Source organism: Gossypium arboreum, chromosome 8 (genome assembly GCF_025698485.1).
Source record: "Gossypium arboreum isolate Shixiya-1 chromosome 8, ASM2569848v2, whole genome shotgun sequence".
Taxonomy (NCBI): domain Eukaryota; kingdom Viridiplantae; phylum Streptophyta; class Magnoliopsida; order Malvales; family Malvaceae; genus Gossypium; species Gossypium arboreum.
In genome coordinates, this window is record NC_069077.1 from 20,723,293 (window position 1) to 20,730,957 (window position 7,665).

Genomic DNA, 7,665 nt, shown 5'->3' on the forward strand with positions numbered 1-7,665 from the left:
TTGTGTAATTTTATATATGAAATTTTGATTTGATTCAATTTTAATAAATCACTAACAAAGTTATTGATATAGCACCAATTTATATTTACATATTAGATGTAACAAACTAAAAGTCAATTGTGTCGAAAAGTGTGGTTTTAGAACCCATAACCGTACATCGAATCGTAAATATTTTTATTAAATATTTATGGAGTTATATTTTTGTAGAAATAGTGCTTAATTAGGGCACAGGAACTAAATCGTAAAAGTTTCAAAAGTTTAATTTTAAGGAATCTATAATTAAAATTTAAGTGAAGAGCTTATATAGTGATTATACCTTTAAATCATTTATATTAGACTGTATAAGAGGCTTATGTGTTGTAAACTTTATAAAATTTTAATTTCAAATAAATGAAAATTAATTAAAATTGAAGTAAAGAAATATTGGTAGTGGAAATGAGAGAAACATTTTGTTTTGTTATCTACAAGCAACCGAAATCATTGTAGGAGAAACAATGCACGGTTAGAGATTCCAAAAATTCAAGCTTAAAATTGGTATGTTCAATTCAGTTTTTTTTTTTTTTTTGTAATTTTTATGTTTTCAGAATTTCGGGAGCTTAAGCTAACCTACTTATATTGTATTTTTTGGTACTTTTAAAGATTTTGGATGTTACCATTGTTAGATAGTTGAAGCTTTTGGTAATATTTTGATAAATTTTAAGTTTGGAGTTGAGAAAGGACTAAATTGTAAAGTCAATTGATGATTTTGTCCAATAGGGACTAAATTGCACAAAATTTAAAATTTTTGGTAGAAATGAGAAATAGGAAATTACATTAGGCCTAGAGTGAAACCGGTATAGTAATTGGTGGTTAAATTTGAAAGTTATGTTAGTCCCGGTTTTAGTGACTAAATTGAATAAAATGAAAAAATTGTATAAAATAGCAATTGAATGTGAAAATGGTTGAGTATTGATGCAATATCTTTTTTTCTCAATCCATAGCTAAAGTTGATGAGGATTCCTTGAAAAAGAAAGGAAAAGATAAAGTTATCAATGAATAGCTCGGAGTTTATGATTTGTGTTTCTATGATTCGAGCTATCTTGTAATTGCTGGATATTGACTTGTTTGTTGCATATTTACTTGTTTGTGCATAGTATGAAATATCTTGTTTGTTTTAATCTGTAGCTAACGTCGGCCCGGATTCCTCAAAAAAAGAAAGAAAAAGACAAAGTCATCAACAAATAGCTCGGAGTTTACGATTTGTGTTTCTATAATATGAATTATCTTGTAATTGCTGCATATTGACTTGTTTGTGCATGGTAAGAATATAAGGTGAGATCTTTTGTTAAAATGAGATGAATTGGATTGATTTGAATTTATTGATGATTATGAGGACTAAATTGAATATATGTAAAAAATGTGTATGTTTATAAAAATGTGAAATTGAGTATATATATTAAGATGAATTATTGTTATCATATGTTGGATAAATGTATTCATGATGAAAATTAATGTGAATTGAGGTATTGGTTGATAATGAAATATGTAATGAATACCTTATTAACTATTCGGATAGAGTTAGATATAGTTGATATATCATAGGATAGGAAGAGTTCAGGTTACTTCGAATTACGAATCGATGAAGCATTGGGTGCCTGTAACACCCCCTACCTGTATTCGTTGCTGGAATAGGGTACGAAGCATTACCGGAGTTTACGAATTAAAATTTTTTCTTTTTAAAACTCAATATAACCCCTTTATAGATATCTGACCTTCTCTGCAATTTTAAACCGAGACCAATCCATATCAATCAATCCAAGTCAACATATTTTCAAGATAGATTCATGCATATTCATAAGATAACCTCATCACATACCAAAACCAAGATTTGTTAGCCATACCAATGGCTTACTTTACATTCATTATACATTAACTTTTACTTTATTAACTTATTCACGCCATTGATTTCCAAAATAAAGTTTCCTAATATACCAAAATATTGAGGTTGATAGTGTGATGTGTCTCCAACCGAATCCGACCTCCGAGCTCTTAACACTTTAAAACAGGGGCAAATGAAATAGGGTAAGCACTTTGTGCTTAGTAAGCTTATGTAACAAGAATTATACTTACCTAATATTTTTAATACAATGCAATAAACATTCAAATATCCATTCAATGCATTATTACCCTAACATGCACAAACTCAACATTCAAGTTAGTCCAATAATTTCCATGTATCAATAATATATACCGTGATTGATGAGCTCATCAATACCATGATTTCCATTCCCTTGTTTTTTTTTTCATATTTATCCTGTTGAATTTCTCGAAATTTCGATGGATTTTCAGAGGTACACTTTTAGAGTACAATTCCGAGTTCGTCAATTCATATTTATGTGCTCACATTTCCATTTTAGAGAGGACACTCCCGCAAACCTCATCCTTATAGCGGGATTACCAGTCTAGGCTAAATCCCCTGTAATATAAACTCATAGAGTATTGTCGGGATTACCAGTCCAGGTTAAATCCCCTGCAATGACAATTACTCTAATGAGCTTGGATCTGAATTACCAGTCTAGGCTAAATTTAGACCCTAATTCGGATTACCCATCCGGGATAAATCCATTTTACACATATTATTCGGGAGGACTATATCAGGATAGGATCACCCGTCCGGGTTAGATCCTTTTTATCGTCAATTCTTCTTCAGATATCCATCGCATTTTCCTTTCATTTAACCGGGATTTCTTCCCTTTTTATCAAATATATCAATGTTTCATCAATTTTCATACAATGAACATTCAAATCATATTCACATCAATATCATACATTCCAAGCATTTAAGAATATAATTCAAGTTACACAACTTACCTCGATACTTGTTCGTATACAAAAATCTACTAATCCCAAACTTTTTCTTTTCCTCGATCTAGCTTCGTATTTGAATTTTCTAGATCTAAATAAATAAATTTAATCATCAATTTAATACATTTCATCTTCATATGTAACATTCTCTACAATTCCACTATTATTTATAGTTCATTTAAAGCCTACTTGAGTCGTAGTCATTAAATTATTTATATTTTAAGCTACAGAACTCCAAATTAAGATCCGCTAATTTTCCCTGAAACTAGACTCGCGTATCTTTTTACCATAAAATTTTCAGAATTTTTGGTTTAACCAATAAGTACAGTTTATTCTTTAAAGTCACCCATGTTATGTTGTCTAATAGTTCCTACCCTTCTTCACTAAAAATTAATTATCTCCTCGTACAATATTTGAATGATATTCCTGTTTGTTTCCCTTGAAAATAGACCCATTCAGAATTCTAAACATATAAATTTAAGCCCCTAATTATTTTATTCAATTTTTGATGATTTTTCAAATTTAGTCTACTGCTTCTGTCCAAAACTGTTTTAGAGCAAGATGTTTATTATCATTTTTCCCCTAAGCTTTTAATAAATGATAATTTCATCCCTACTCAATTAACCTCTCAATTGAGCTGATTTTTATCAATTAACACTTTATTATATCACTTTAAACTACTTTGTAACCTTTGGGAATCAGAATTTCAGCACTAGACTTTAATTCCAAACTTTTTCACAATCAGGTCCTAAAAATCAATTTCTATTGAAATTACCTAATAAAATCATCTCATAAACAAATTAAAGCTTCAATTTCATTCTATTTCATCATAAAATTACAGCACTCAACCACGGTGACTTTCAATTTCATCCATGAGATCAAAAACTAATGAATTTAATAGTAGGACCTAGTTGTAAAAGTCTTAAAAACACAAAAATTATAAGAAAAAGGCAAGGATTAACTCACTTGGTGTAAAAATTATGAAATACCAGCTTAAAGAACCCGTTCTATGGCGTTTTGGCTGATGAGAATGAAGAGAAATCACAAGAAATCTAGATATTTCCATACTAGTCCTAATTTTATTTAGTTAATTATGCAATATTCCAATTTTGCCCTTAAATCATCCATTTTCTTGCTGATTTCATGCCCTTGCTGTCTAGCCCAAATAAATTTTGGGTTTAATTGCCTTTTAAATCCTTTCTCATTAGACACTTAAGCTAATTAATCATCCCAGCCACTTTTACACATTTTTCAATTTAGTCCTTTTTATTTAATTGACTACCCAAATATTAAAATTTCCTAACAAAATTTTAATACCACATTACTAAAATTTCATAAATATTTATAAAAATATTTCCAACTCATTTTTACGAGATCGAGGTCTTCATACCTTATTTTTACCCAATTTCTTCAATAATTTCTTTTTCTAACTAACCACTAAATTAGTAAAATTTTTCTATCGATATTTTCATACGATTTTCCTATCATATCAATATTCATGGAAAAATATTAAAATAAATTTCTCTTTAAATTGGATTTGTGGTTACGAAACCATTATTCCGATAACCTTGAATTTAGGCTATTACAATGCCAATTTGCTTCGGTTATACATATGAGACATTGGGTTCAAACTTATTGATAAGCGCTAGGTGCAACTATTTGCTTCGGATTTATCTGATGAAGCACTGGGTGTCAAATTGGCGTGTTGGTTGGATCCATGTATTCGTCAGTGTCCAATTCGTGTTAATAGAGAAATAAATGGTAAAAATGAAATATTTGATATTGAAATAGAAAATGATGAGAAATGGAAGTGAAATGTGAAATAGAATATGAAATTGTGGAATGAATTGGAAACATTGATTGATTATATTCAATGAATCTATGAATTTGGAAATTGAGATGGAATGTGCCATTTTATGAATTGAGTTATCAAATGACATATGAAATGTAATTGTCATTTATTAATATTGGTAAAATATGTTGGTTGTAAACAAAGAATGTGTAAATTGGCATAATTAACATAATAAATTGCATGCCATCACTTATTTTAACTTAGCCATCTTAATGACTTATATTATGTTTTAATGTTTGGATTATAGAAATACCATTGAGTTATACTTAGCCGACGGTTTGGTTTCCATGCGCAGGTTAGATATTTTACAATTCAATCATCAACTTCAGCATCCAGCAGCAACCCTGGACTCAAGTGTTGGTGATGTTTTTATTTTGAGTCATGGCATGTACCTAAGGTGTCAATTGGTTATACAATGTTTTATGTTGGATTTTGTTGGCATTTTGAGAATCATATGTATATATATATTTGTGTGATGGAAATGATCATAAAAATGGTATTTTGTTGAGTAGTTTGGCTTATATGTGTTGCTTAAATAGTGATTATGTGATATGCCATGGAATAGGTGGTGTGTAAAGGTGATTCATATGCCTAAGTTATGCTTGAAATAATTTGGTAGGCTAAGTGCATAAAATATAAGGTTGAATTATAACCTATTTGAGATTGTTTTGAATGGCTAATTTGATGCATGATTGGTTGATAGTTGAGGTGCCATTGAATACATATTGGAATGGTATGAAAATGATGCTGTAGTTGATTTTGAACTGTTGGATTGAGGTTTCAATTGTGCCATATTGGTTATGTAACACCCCTCACCCGTATTCAACGCCGAAATAGGGTTACGGAGCATTACCAAATTTACAAAACAATTAAATAACCATTTAGCATACATAACATTATTTCATACATTCATCATTCAAACTCAATCAATTTGTCTTTAATACGAGCCTACAAGGCCCTAAACATACTTTGGGAGTGGTTTGGGACTAAACCGAAAACTTAAGAAATTTTCACAAACTTAGAAAATGTTTCTCAAAACAGGGGACACACACCCGTGTGGCCATGTTGTATGTCTCACACGGCCACCAGACACGCCTGTGTCACAGGCCGTGTGGACATTAGAAATGGGAGCATATGGTTGTGTCACAGCCCGTGTCCTACCTCATGTAACTCTCTGACTTGGGTCACACGGCTAACACACACACCCGTGTGGCTAGCCCTAGTGCTCTAAAAATGGCCACACACGCCCGTGTGTCAGGCCGTGTGCTAAGCCGTGTCAAACCTATAGGGTATACTGACTTAATTTTAATTTCAACACCAGGGGGCACGCAGTCTTACAACATGATCGTGTGTCACACACGGCTAAGACACACGCCCGTGTCTCTACCCGTATGGACAAAAATAGGCTATTTACCAAGCTAATTTGCCACCCAAATTTGCATATACCTACACAACCAAAATGAAACCAATTCAAAGCCTAAATAAACATCTATTTTAGCCATAATCACGACTAATTCATATCATACCCAATACCAATATTCTAACATGCTTATAACTTCAATTCTTACTCTATCAAAACATACCAATATACATATTCAAATCAACTAGTTAAACCCTTACTTAACATGCATCATTTTGCACCAAATCACAAGAATGATACCAATTCCACAAACCTCATAATACAAGTCATTCACACATCCATTCATGAACTCAACTATCAACCATATATTGTAACACCTCTAGCCCATACCCGTCGCCGGATTAGGGTTAAAAGGCATTACTGAGCAAAAAATAAAATTCCAAACATTCACATATTCATACAATTCATACTCATAAATATATATAAAGCACATGGCTAATTAAATATTAAACATGCTTTATTTATCATATTACATTTACGAATCATACCTCAAAATTTAACCGAATCTATACCTTTCAAATAATCACATTTTCATTAACAAATATAAACATACGTATATACTTTCCTTATATACCCAAACCATCATTCGAATTAACAATTAAAGTACATGTATATACGTACACATAATTATCAATTTTGCAAAAGTGCATATAATGCTCATGGTGTTCTATTGCATAAAATCACTATTCAAATGGTCATTTATCAATGTCTCACTTACAAACATTATTAAACAATAAAATTTCAATAATTCACCATTAATAAACTCATAACTAATTATAGTACTTATACATTTTTTTCCATGCAAACCGAACTAAACTAATCTTTGCATATTCGAATATAGGCATGCCTCATATCATGCATTTCTAGTATACATTAAACATGCTAACACCTGAGCTCACGTTTATAAATGAATAAACATACATCAAAATCAAATCATCAAACCATATTTATTTATATTTAAACATATCAAAACCAAGCGACCAACCACAACTAATTCCACTTATTATTTCAAGCTATTACCAGCACATATAATACCATTCACATTTACTTTTCATTCACTTCACATATCATTATAATCAAAATGAGATAAAATATTGCCAAACATAACCATATCCAAACTCTAAAGATAAGCCATATTCGCATGGCTCAATATATATATATATACATATTCGAAGTTGAACAAAATACATATTAGCCTATACATGCCATAAGTTCGAAAATAAACTTTAATAGTACCGAAAGTTGACAATAGTGTGGATGACTTTGATAACGATCCCCGAGCTCATGACTTACAACCAAAATCTATAAAACAAAATAAACAAACACACAGTGTAAGCTAACTTAGCTTAGTAAGCTTTAAGCACAATAAACAACTCAATGAATAATCAAAACATTCAACTAACCGAATTATATCAATAATATTACACATCAACACATTAAGATACCTTAGCCGAATGTTTAAAATCGAATATATATCACCATATATATATATATATATTTCCTATATAGTCGATTATACAAGAACAAATATGTTATCACATTAGCACTT